Below are 13,724 nucleotides of genomic sequence, written 5' to 3'. Positions count from 1 at the left end.
TGGACCGACACCAGCAGATGACATGGCACCCCAAACCATCACTGACGAGGTCCCAGAGTCTGGAGGAAGAGAGGAGAGGCACAGGATCCACGTTGCTTGAAGTCTAGTGTGAAGTTTCCACCATCAGTGATGGTTTGGGGTGCCATGTCATCTGCTGATGTCGGTCCACTCTGTTTCCTGAGATCCAAGGTCAACGCAGCCGTCTACCAGCAAGTTTTAGAGCACTTCATGCTTCCTGCTGCTGACCTGCTTTATGGAGATGGGGATTTTACGTTCCAACAGGACTTGGCGCCTGCACACAGCGGCAAATCTACCAGCGCCTGGTTTAAGGACCATGATATTTCTGTTCTCAATTGGCCAGCCAACTCGCCTGACCTTAGCCCCATCGAAAATCTGTGGGGTATTGTTAAGAGGAAGATGCAGAATGCCAGACCCAAAAATGCAGAAGAGCTGAAGGCCACTATCAAAGCAACCTGGGCTCTCATAACACCTGAGCAGTGCCAGAAACTGATCGACTCCATGCCACGCTGCATTAATGCAGTCATTGAGGCAAAAGGAGCTCCAACCAAGTATTGAGTACTGTACATTCTCATATTTTTCACGTTCATACTTTTCAGTTGGCCAACATTTCTAAAAATCCTTTTTTTGTATTGGCCTTAGGTAATATTCTAATTTTCTGACCCACGGAATTTCAGATTTTCATTTGTTGCCACCTATAATCATCAAAATTAAAGAAATAAACATTTGAAATGCATCAGTCTGTGTGCAATGATTAAATATAATGTAAAAGTTATACCTTTTGAACACAATGACTGAAATAAATCAAGTTTATGAAAATATTCTAATTTTCTGGCCCTTACCTGTATAGTTGGGGCACAGTTTCATCATTTTTACGTTGTAGTAGATATTTGTAGCATATGAAAATGCCCGCACGGTGGACGAGTGGTTAGCATGTTGGCCACACAGTCAGGAAATTCATTCATTTACGACGGTATGCAAAAAAAAAATACATCAAAACTGATATGTGAATAAATGGCACTTTTCCAGGCCCTATTATTATTTTTTGATGTGTTAATTCAATGTATCCTTGTGTTCTTCGTGACTCCTACGAAAACCATACTGGATGACTTTGCTTACTGTACGCTCTATGTAAGTTAAATGTTGAGCCACGTGGGACAAATGACTTCAAGAAAAAAACCCACTGGTGTTTACCTCCCAAGATTTCCATCACACAATTCTCATTCCGCTGTGGCACATTATCAATCACTGCTGGCCGGCTTCAACAGAACACCCTGTAGTAAAAGAAGAGTGAGTGTGTCATGTATGAAGAAAGCAGCATGCGGCGAACACCCTGCCGATATTATCGCCATCTGACAAACATAATCCCACACTTTGCAGACTTAAATGGATGAAAAATATCTCTGAAAAATTCCCTTAGAACTGAAAAATTCCCTTATAACCATGAAGTCTTTACAGTTTATGTAGTTTATGCTTGGCAAATAGTGTAGGCTTTTATTTAAGCGCTGTAAATTAAGCTAATGCTTATATAGTACTTTGGTTCCACCATACATGGCCTCCTCTGAATGCCCACCAGCAGCAGGACCGACAGGACACTGGTGATGACATCCACCCGTTATTGTGATAAGATAACACAGGCAAGGGGCGATGAGTTTGATGGGGGCCACAGGGGTACACATTCATACACAGTATCTGGGAGGGAGTCAATACAAGACAAATTTACCTCAGAGGCCCCGGGTCATCGGTGAGGTCAAAGGGTAGAGGAGTGTGCCAACGATATAATCAACAAGTTGATTGTGGGTGCAGTAGAAAAGGTGATATAACAACTGTGGATATTTTTTTTCAGCTTCCACAGTTGATAGGATTATGATAGGAGGTTTGTTCAATTTTTTTTTTCAGTTAAAATAATTAATTAACAGATCACCCTAGACAGTCCCTTCTGGGGTCTGCATGATTTTTTGGTTGTTGTTGTGGCTTAAAAAGATATATAAAGACAAATAAACAGCAGACATTATAAAACATATAAAACAACAATTTACATTCACATTCATACTGTACCTATGGACAGTTTAGAGCAGGGGTCTCAAACACGCGGCCCACGGGCCAAATGTGGCCCACAGGACACTAGTTTGAAGCCCCCGCTTTGATATGAAAGTTTAATATGGATGCTGTATGGTATCATGTACCCAGAAAAAAATATTACGTTTGATTAATGTTCATGTTAAAGGTTAAATAACTGTTAATAGATATCCTCCCTATCCGTGTGGAAATGGTAAGTTTTTGGCTATTTAAGTTTAAAGGAAATAACTTGGAGGCTACCGTTTTAGGTCGCTAGCTCTCTAGTTTGCGAGTTAGCATGTGTCTCAAGACCCTGCAGTTGCGCAATATGTTGTAAATAAAAAGAGTATAAATGTGACTATAGTCGTGTTTTGTCATGTCTACAGGGCTCTAATAATGCTTGGTTAATTTTAATCTGAAATAAATAATTTGTCTACCCACCAACTATATGTGGTTTCTTAATTTGTAATTATTTGCTGTTTTATTATTATTATATTGATTTTCTTTATTCTTGATCTTATTTTGTGTAGAAAATTAAAAAGTAAGATATTTGAGAACAGTGGAATGTTTTATCAGAACCTTTCTTGTAGAAAATAGGAACCAAAGCAAAGTTTATTCATTTTTCTGTTTTTAATAAATGCGTTTTTTTGGTTTTTTTTTTTGGAAAACCTGATGCGGCCCAGCCTCGCCCAGACCATAGCTCCAGTGGCCCCCAGGTTAATTGAGTTTGAGACCCCTGGTTTACAGTCACCAATTCACCTACTACCAGGAGAAAACCCATGCACACATGAGGAGAACATGCATATTCCACACAGAAATGTTCTGTGCAGTAGAGTGCAGTACAATAGTAGTTCAGTACAGAGACGTAGTTCCATAGTAACTCCAGACTTGATCCCAACTGAGCACCTGTGAAGGATCCTCAAGAAATAAGAAAAGGTGGAGAAGCCCAAGATGACTAACGTCCACCAGTAGGAGCACAAGCACAAGGAGCAGTATCGAAATTTGCCAATTGCCAATAACAGACAACAGAAGAAGAAAAACACCACGAAGAAGAACTCAGTCTGACAACTTTCCGTTTGAGCGGGTACAAGATACCTCAATCGGATTGGGGAAAGGAATATTCCACCCCCGTGAATATGATTATATATTCATTCGGATTGGCACTTTTCTTTCGGAATGAGGTGTATAAAAAGGTTCGACTCTTTCCGTTTGAGCAAATAACCTGAATGGAATTGGAATATTTGGGTCCATGTAAACGTGGCTAATGTTTTTCTCCTGAATCTGCTTCTCCTCTTCAACCAGTGACAGTTATCTTTGTGAAGGCACTTTTTGATACATGACCCCATCAGACTGTGTACCTAATGGTATGGTGAGCAACTTATCAGGTTGTTGTGAGGACATATTTAGCTGTCACAAACCTTTGGCCCAATATTTGACTTTCTTGTTGCATATCGGCGGTCCCTAGTCTTAATCGACCGACCTATGACTTCAGGCGTCCTGCTTGTCGCTGTCAGAAAAAAAAAGAAAGGAGCTGCGTCCTCCTCTATCCAGGGAATCCTGACCCAGATTCTGAGGAGGGTCAGCAAGTTCATGAAGATCTCCTTCCTATATAACGACTCGAACTCAGGCCCTTCCCCATCATCTCTATCAATAGGAATGACCTACTTTCTGTACAGGGTCAATAATCCATGGCCTATTGTTTGTTTGTTTCAGCGTGGCATATCTTTACATTATATGATATTGGCTCCGTGTCAAGAATTTTAATGTTCTGCCAGGGTCACAAAGAATGTATGAGAGGTACTATACATTCATCAAATTGTTCCGAAGTCGGAACCTTGCCATATTTATTTACATGGCACAAAACATAATTGCTGTTTTCTTTTACTGTACAGTTAAAAACAACAAAAATGTATGACCAAACAAGGGTTTTGTTTCTGTTCAACATGCTTAATAAAATTACAGTAACATCAGGAACAAATTAGCCCGAGAGGATTACACTCTTCAGGGGGCTTTAATGAAGATGCTAGATTGCTAGCAAAGAAATATTTTGTGTTAAATGACTTTTTTTTATCTTAGCAACTGGATTTCCTCGGGCGGCACGGCGGTCTAGTGGTTAGCGCGCAGACCTCACAGCTAGGAGACCAGGGTTCAATTCCACCCTTGGCCATCTCTGTGTGGAGTTTGCATGTACTCCCCATGCATGCTTGGGTTTTCCCGGGTACTCCGGTTTCCTCCCACATTCACAAAAACATGCTAGGTTAATTGGCGACTCCAAATTGTCCATAGGTATGAATGTGAGTGTGAATGGTTGTTTGTCTATATGTGCCCTGTGATTGGCTGGTGACCAGTCCAGGATGTACCCCGCCTCTCGCCCAAAGACAGCTGGGATAGGCTCTAGCACCCCCCCCCCCCCCGGCCCCCCGCGACCCTCATGAAGATAAGCGGTAGAATATGAATGAATGAACTGGATTTCCTTTTCCTGACAGTGACGTGACTTCGGAACGGTGAGTTCTTCCTCCGGACTGTTCCTTTTTAAGCTCTTCTCGATGATCGAATAGAGGTAAAGATTTAGCCACGATTTTTAAAACTCGTTATTGTTGTTAGCAAACTCTACAGTACAGTTCCTGTATTAGTTTTGAACTCCAGCTGTTTGAGCTGCGTCTGAGCATTCCTGTGTTGTGTGCAGTTATCAATCGCCCCCTCCCAGGCTTAATAACAATTTTACCCAAGAGTTTTCGGATCACCTACCTATTGAGAAGCCCCCGTGTTCCAGAACACACCAGCAGGACCCTAAACGCCCTAACAGCTCCACAATGTCTTGCTTAACTCTTGTTCCGAGAGTGTTATGGACTTGGATGATGATTTTAACTCAACTTATACTGGACTTGATTGCGGCCTTCAGGGTTTAAAAGGAGCTAAAGTTGCATCCGAGCCATGACTGAATGTGAACACACAGCGTTGGAACGTTGTAAGAAGGATAGGTTGCATGTGTCCTTGCATATACTGAGAGAATGCTTCGCTAATTATCAGCAAGCTGTCAAGACTGCAAAGTCTCAGTTCATGTCAAACCTTGTGTCTGTTAATAGCCACAGGCCTCATGTTCTTTTTAATGTGCTTAATACCATCGTGGAACACTGGAACAATGTTGGCATGGTGCCTTCATCGAGTATCTGTGACCAGTTTCTGGTGTTTTTCACTGACAAGGTTTCAGATAGTCCATCCTCTGTTCTAACATCTTCTCCTGTGTTCCTCCTGCATGTTTTTGAAGAGTTTGAGCTTGTCTCTTTGAAGGAATTATCACAGGTCATATTACCCCTTTGTCTTTTATTACAATTATATTATATGGCTAATTAATACCTTCAGGTTGTGTCCCTCCATGTTTTAAACAGGCTATAGTGCAGCCGCTCATTAAAAAGCACATTTTGGACCATAATATTGTGTCCAATTATTGGCCAATTTCTAAGCTCCCCTTTCTTTCTAAGGTGGTGGAGAAAGTTGTTCACTCTCACCTTAATACTAATTACATTTCTGAAACATTTCAATGAGGTTTTAAACTGTGGCATAGCACCGAGACTGCACTTTTAAGGGTTTTAATGATCTTCTTTTAATTATTTTAAGACTTACAAGAAGCCTTGGACACAGTGGACCATGATATCCTACATGTAGGAACATTGCAGGAACTGTTCTCCAGTGGTTTCACTTCTATTTATCTCGAAGGTCATTTTCTGTCATTATTTAATTGAAAAGTGGCTAGTCTTTGTTCTGGTGTGCTTCAAGGCTCCATTTTGGGTCCAGTCTTGTTTGTTCTGTGCATGTTGACCTTGGGTTCTTCATTCATTCATTCATTCATTCATTCATTTTCTACCGCTTTTCCTCACAAGGGTCGCGCAGGGTGCTGGAGCCTATCCCAGTTGTGAGGGTGAGAGGCGGGGTACACCCTGGACTTGTCGCCAGCCGATCACAGGGCACATATAGACAAATGGATGGGTGGGTGCATGGATGAACGGATGAACGGATGGATGGATGGATGGATGGATGGGTGGGTGCATAGATGGACAGATGGATGGATGGACGGATGGGTGGGTGCATGGATGGACGGATGGATGGATGGATGGATGGATAGATGGATGGATGGATGGATGGATGGATGGATGGATGGATGGATGGATGGATGGATGGATGGATGGATGGGTGCATGGATGGACGGATGGATGGGTGCATGGATGGATGGATGGATAGATGGGTGGGTGCATGGATGGATGGATGGATGGACAGATGGATGGACGGATGGATGGGTGCATGGATGGATGGATGAAACAAGCAGAAAATAAGTATAAGAAGAAAGAAATAAAAATGAAAATCTTGAGTGTGTGTAAGAAACAATATTACAGGCAATTACTGAGAAGAACAAAAACAACATTAGAGCAACTTGGGGGGGTTCTAAAGAGTATTATTAGAAATGGTACCAAAAAGGCAGATTACTGGTTTGATAATATATTATCTTTGAATCTCGCAAAGCGACAATCGTGCTTTTTGGTATTAGCATAATAGATACGTTCGTGCAAATACAAATTGACGGAGTGAACACTGAAAGTGCGAACAAAAATCCATTTCTAGGGGTCATAATAGATGAAAATATGAGCTGGAAATCTCACATAAAAATATAGAACATAAGGTTGTGAGAAAACTGACCAAAAATCCCTCCACAGTGATCCACAGCCACAGTGTGCAGATGTGGTCTTTTTTTTTTTTTTTAAACCTGAATTTAGTAGGTGGATGTCGCGTAAATGTTGCTTCAGTTCATCTAGTTCACGGACCTCTGTTAAGTGTGCTCTCGGTGACCTCTGCATCTGTGAATATGTGCTCACCTCGGTCACCCCTCAATGTCACATTCTGTACACTCTCCTCCCACAACATTAGGTACACAATCAAATGGGATCCAGTACAAGCTTGGCCAAGACATTACAGCGAACATTTTGTTATTGTGGTTTCTGTGGTATGTAGGGAGTCTGACTTGTTATGTAGCGTAGTGTAAGACAGCGGGGGCAGGAGGGGAGGTGCTCCTTGCATTACTTCACTGCTGTTCTGTTGTAAATATTTTCATTCTTGGTTTAAAGGTGGGGGGGGGGGCTTTGGAAGAAGGGGGCTCCTTACATTCTAGGTCAGTGCTGTTACGTGACTTGTTGATGCTGCTGCGACTGTACGGAGCTTTTATGGTGGTTAGCACCAAGCTGGCTAATCACCTGCTCTGTGGCCTCTGCACCATTTTGCCAGAAGCATGGTGCACATGAATGTGCGCTTGTGCTTTCACACATCAATGTGCATCTTTGTGTGCATGCGGGACTGTGTTAGCATTTTGTCCCCTTGCATGTCTGCACCTCCTAGCTTGGCTTCAAACAAAGAAAAAAAAAAAAAACAGATCACCGAACTCACTGACCTGTCAGTCAATCTGGACACCGGCTAGTTTGAGTCATCAGGTTTGCCTGCCCTGTGTGCTGATGACTGCGCTGCTGCCTGCCTGAGAAGGTCATCGGGCCCCCCTATCTGGGACGCTTGCTTATCATCAGCCAGCACTCATCTGTGGAGAAAACATACAATTGCGCTCAATCAAAAGTGATCAAAGTGACCGTCTTCAATGCTAATGTGGTCAGCCGCTACTAGGTCAGATACAACACTGTGGCAAATAAATGAACGCAATAAGTTCTTTCTTGCGAGTTCATCATAATAGCTTGGTAGTGTAGAGAAGAAAATAAATGCATGTAAAATGGTTTTACTTTAGTTTAGTTTAGTTTAGTTTACTTGACTTAATACATGTAAAATGGTTTTGGATTTAGTTTAGTTTACTTGACTTAATACACGTAAAATGGTTTTGGTTTTAGTTTAGTTTACTTGACTTAATACACGTAAAATGGTTTTGGTTTTAGTTTAGTTTACTTGACTTAATACACGTAAAATGGTTTTGGTTTTAGTTTAGTTTACTTGACTTAATACATGTAAAATGGTTTTGGTTTTAGTTTAGTTTACTTGACTTAATACATGTAAAATGGTTTTGGTTTTAGTTTAGTTTACTTGACTTAATACATGTAAAATGGTTTTGGTTTTAGTTTAGTTTACTTGACTTAATACATGTAAAATGGTTTTACTGTACTTGACTTAAATACATGTAAAATGGTTTTACTGTACTTGACTTGACTACTTTAGTACAGTTTAGTTTAGTTTTCTTTTCTTTTCTTTTCGTTCCTTTACTTTACTTTGACAATATGCTAGTATGCTACTTCATTATGCTGGTTCACACAGGCAAGACAGTCTGGACTACTCAGAACAACAGAACCACTGAATCCGCCATTTGTTTACTTTTGCTTTTAACACAGAACCCACCAAAAGAACACACTTCTGCAATTGTGTGCACTTTCAATTAGATAATTAAAGGCACTTCACAGTCTGATGATGCATTAAATGCTGGTCGGACAGAAACAAGTGAGTATCAGGTGGTCAGCTTCACCCCCTGGTCCTGGTACTGTGGAATATCCTTACATACAAGAGGCATCTTGCCTCTCTTACGGATCTAACTGTACCTCTTCAGGCAGAAAATTGCCACTTTGACTATTTTTGTCCCTGGCAGAGGTCATAATAAACCTAAAAAAAACTTGTTCCACAAAGCTGACAATGATCAATTTCCAGTGATGGTGTATTCTGTTTAATCTGTTTAATCACGGACAGGTAGCTGCCGAGATGCCGCTAACTGTCAAATGTACCGCAAACATTCTAGTCTGCGCCCACGACGCCCCACGTAACATATCCACGCTCCAGAATTTCAGTCAACCTATGAACCTATGAGCTCACCAATGTTTTTTTCAACTTTTAGTACATTATCCCACAGCATGTTACAGTCCAGGTATAGTTAAAGAAGATGTCTGCGTCATGGACTGGGGCTGCATGAGTGCTGCCGACACAAGAGGAGGTGAGGTTCATGTAACATGATAACAAGCCAAAACACAACTGCAGGTGGCAACTATGTCTGTTGTAGTCTTGCTATTCCTTTTTGTTTGTTTTACTCAGGAGTGGGAAAACTACAGCCCGGGGGGGGGGGGGGGGGGGGGGGGCATCCATCGGCCCGACAAGCGTTTGAGTCCTACAGCATACAAGCTGGCAACATGATTTGCAAGTCGTCAGTCAATCTGAGACAACCTGCTGGAGCCTATCCCAGCTGTCTTCAGGCGAGAGGCGGGGTACACCCTGGACTAGTGGCCAGCCAATCACAGGGCACATATAGACAAACAACCATTCACACTCACATTCATACCTATGGACAATTTGGAGTCGCCAATTAACCTAGCATGTTTTTGGAATGTGGGAGGAAACCGGAGTACTCGGAGATGACCAAAGGTGGAATTGAACCCGGTTCTCCTAGCTGTGAGGTCTGTGCGCTAACCACTCGACCACCGTGCAGCCCCCAAAATAAACACAAGTCAAAAAATATGTGACACCAACAAAGGAGAGACGTTCACATTCTCTCCAATAGTCAATGTTTTTTGTTCATTGATGTTGTACATCACACGTCCGTCATTTGTGTACATTCCGCATGTCTGAATCTCTGCAAACCTTCCGGTCGTCCACAATGTCCGTACCATACAGAGGGCTCTGTCCCAAAACATCTGAATACATGTACTGTAACTCATCATGTATTGTCATTCACATCAAAAGGTCAACATGTCTTCCACCCAAAGGTCTGTTTTGGACCAAAAAATAAATATATGGACTTGCACAATGCCAGGGGCTGAACTGCACAAACAGTTTTTGTTTTGATGTACCGAAAGTGCGAACACACATTTACTGCGATAAAACCACATTAGTCACTCATTGTGCTCAAGGTCAAAGTGGAAGCGATTGCGTAGTATGTGTTTGCCTCCAGAGAACAGGCCAAGAAAACATGTTTTCTCTCTCTTTCTCTCTCTCTCTCTGTGACTTGGGCCCTGTGGCGAGTGCCAGCTGTGCGTGACACTGCCAGCGTTACCTTGGGTTCAGGACAGATAGAGCGCGACCCAGCCACGAGAAATCTCTACAGCCAGGTTGCTTAACAGGCGGGCCCCCCCACCTCTCTCCTTTGAGCCGATTGGGTCATAAAGGGAATAACAGTTCTCTGTTTACAATTTTCCCTTTCTGATATCCCGCCCCCCACCTTTTAGAACTTCTTAACAGACTTTAATGCACATAAAAAAGGTTGTTATTGAGATTTATGACAACTTCCATAATAGTTATGAGATTGAGATTTTGGTTTGAAGTTTTGCAGTGCAAGGTTTCTAATGATGTTGTTACTTATTTTTGCACTACAAAAACCTCACTGTTATGTACAATTAGCGTCAAATTATGCAATACTGGACTTATGTGCAATAAGATTCATTCATTCGAGTGAAACTCAATAACAATATTCATTCATTCATTCATTCATTTTCTACCGCTTTTCCTCACAGGAGTCGCAGGGGTGCTGGAGCCTATCCCGGCTGTCTTCGGGCAAGAGGTGAGGTACACTCTAGACTGGTCGCCAGCCAATCACAGGGCACATATAGACAAACAACCATTCACACTCACATTCATACCTATGGACAATTTGGAGTCGCCAATTAACCTAGCATGTTTTTGGAATGTGGGAGGAAACCGGAGTACCCGGAGAAAACCCACGCATGCACGGGGAGAACATGCAAACTCCACACAGCAATGGCCGAGGCTGGAATCGAACTCGGGTTTCCTAGCTGTGAGGCCTGCACGCTAACCACTCCTCTACCATGCAGCCCCATGCTAGGTTCACTCATTCATTCATCTTCTTCCTTTTTTTCCTCACGAGGGTCGCCGCTATGCTGGAGCCTATCCCAGCTGTCTTCGGGCGAGAGACGGGGTACACCCTGGACTGGTCACCAGCCAATCACAGGGCACATATAGACAAACAACCATTCACACTCACATTCATACCTATGGACCATTTGGAGTCGCTAATTAACCTAGCATGTTTTTGGAATGTGGGAGGAAACCGGAGTACCCGGAGAAAACCCACGCAACAATTGAACCCAGCACTCAAATTTCATTGTATGCAATACAATGATAATAAAGGAGTCACTTTTGCACAAAAATATAGTAACGAATTATGTTAACCTTTTGTGCAACCAAACTATGATCATGGGAGACGTCATGCCAATCTTGTGTGTGTTTGTGTCATGTGAATAATCCTCGTATTCTTACCCAAAGAAGACTATATATTTTTCCATGTGGAGTGTATTTCCCCCCATTCTTCCATTATACGGGAGTGTGTGTGCGTGTGTTCCTCCTGGGAAGGTTCATGCAGCAACAATCAATGAAAGGCTGCTCTGATGCCACCTGACAGTCTCCGAAATGAGCACTTTTTACTAGGTACCAAAAAACAGGGCCCCCTGCATGTGTTTTTGCAATCATACCAGTGTGTGTGTGTATGTGTGTGTGTGTGTGTGTGGCTGGCGTGTATGCGGGGGGAATGAGTGTAATAATGTGCATGGGGTGTGTAATAGTGGTGGGTCAAAGTATCAGTACAGCAACGTATCGTATAGCTGTCTCTTGGTTTACAGCTCAACTTTTGAGAGAAGAGGTGCTCTAAAGGTCGCTTTTGAAGTTGTGTCGTTTCATGACGTCATGAAAAAAAAAAAAAACCTCCTTCCTCATGGAAGGAGGCTGTGACCCGCCCCTCGCTGCATGAGACTGTCCCCATGTATACGCCCACCACTTCACTGAAGACAGTTTTGTAATCAATCCATTAATAGCTTTACCAATTATCATTATTAAAAGATGTGGGATCATTTACACGGCGGTCGAGTGATTAGCGCGCAGGCCTCACAGCTAGGAGACATGAGTTCGATTCCACCCTCAGCCATCTCTGTGTGGACTTTGCATGAACTTTGCAAATTGTCCATAGGTATGAATGTGAGTGTGAATGGTTGTTTGTCTATATGTGCCCTGTGATTGGCTGGCCACCAGTCCAGGGTGTACCCCGCCTCTCGTCTGAAGACAGCTGGGATAGGCTCCAGCATACCGGCGACCCTCGTGAGGAAAAGCGGAAGAAAATGAATGAATGAATGGTGGCTGCATGGTAGAGAGTGGTTGCCGTGCAGGCCTCACAGCTAGGAAACCCGAGTTTGATTCCAGCCTCGGCCATCTCTGTGTGGAGTTTGCATGTTCTCCTCGTGCATGCGTGGGTTTTCTCCGGATATTCCGGTTTCCTCCCATATTCCAAAAACATGCTAGGTTAATTGGCGACTCCAAATTGTCCATAGGTATGAATGTGAGTGTGAATGGTTGTTTGTCTATATGTGCCCTGTGATTGGCTGGTGACCAGTCCAGGGTGTAACCTGCCTCTCGCCCGAAGACAGCGTGAGGATAAGCAGTAGAAAATGAATGAATGAATAACCTAGCATGGCATCCGGGGTTGCCAAATTCACAGACTATAGACGGTGATCAATGTAAGCCACTGCAAACACAGACTTGTGTGCAAAAGCGTTGCCCTGGTGAAAGACTGAGGCACCAACTGTGCGGAAACTTTGTTGTGCAGAATGTTGTCTCCTTGTTCCCAAGAGATGCCTACAGCTATCTGATGAACACTTACATCTGCACACCATGTGGTGATCACACTCAATGTTTTCTTGGGTGGTGGCTGTGGCAGGACGTCCACACTTTGGGTCATCTCCTAGCTCTACCTCTCTTCAATTCAGCTGCCCGCTTTTACACAATTGATGAAGACGAAGCTATAGCTCATCACCAAGATGTAGCAACCATATCAGCATGAATATACTTAAGTGATAATCATCTCTTCTGCAGCTACACCATGTCTGTAACACGACTGTTCAAAATCCAGAATGATTTATCTAAAAGTCATCAATAGCACACTGTGGAGACACACACTCCAAGACAGGTGTGGACAAACATAGCTCATTAGCATTAAAGCTCCAGAACACCCGGTGGGGCTTAGTAAACACTTTTAAACAGTCTAAATTCCAACATCAGATAGATGGATCTGATAAGGTATAGTACATCCGACAGTTGTCATGGTTTAAACCCGTGTTGCCGATGCCCGACATTGACACTTAACTGTACTTGTTTAAGTTTTGCAGGAGTGTGTTCAATGTCAATGTAAACATAAATGGGTCAATTCAAATGACATGTAACATACAGTCCAGAAAAATCCAATTTAGGCACTAAATAGGAAGCATTCAGGTGCATCCTTCCCCTCCAAAACATTCTGTGTAGCTTTGGGTGCACCCCCAAAAAATGTGTCCACACAGAGATGCCTCACTGACCAAGAACTATGGTAATGGTAATGGTTTTATTTCATTTGAACATGCATCAGATTACAATTGAATGCATCACATAATCAGTTCACAGTTCCACATGTCCAAAAGGAGTAGGAAGAAGCAAAGCTTATTAAATCCTACCCCTCCATCTGGTACTTTTACAATAAGTCACTGTTACATTTGTTCACTTCCTGCTTTCTTAATATAGTTTAAGTTTGTTATTATATATATATATATATATATATATATATATATATATATATATATTTTATCATGTACCGAAGTACGAGCTGATATGACCATACAATGACAATTTGGTGATCCCAGCCCAAACCATAA

The 13,724-nt window shown here is 42.5% G+C and overlaps 1 long non-coding RNA gene across 1 annotated transcript in view; it reads right to left on the bottom strand.

Moving 5' to 3' along the window:
* Positions 1-1,159: 1,159 nt before the first annotated feature.
* Positions 1,160-13,724, bottom strand: part of LOC144902036 (uncharacterized) — a 21,969-nt gene continuing 9,404 nt past the window's right edge. Inside the window, exons 2-3 of the long non-coding RNA XR_013630270.1 lie at positions 7,514-7,654; positions 1,160-1,292 (exon numbers count right to left, since the gene is read on the bottom strand). This is a non-coding gene — a long non-coding RNA (uncharacterized LOC144902036). The remainder of the gene's footprint in view (positions 1,293-7,513; positions 7,655-13,724) is intronic.

Source organism: Doryrhamphus excisus, linkage group LG18 (assembly GCF_037039965.1).
Source record: "Doryrhamphus excisus strain RoL-2023G ecotype Guam linkage group LG18, RoL_Dexc_Guam_v1.1, whole genome shotgun sequence".
In the NCBI taxonomy this organism is placed as follows: domain Eukaryota; kingdom Metazoa; phylum Chordata; class Actinopteri; order Syngnathiformes; family Syngnathidae; genus Doryrhamphus; species Doryrhamphus excisus.
This window is presented reverse-complemented; position numbering and strand designations above follow the sequence as displayed.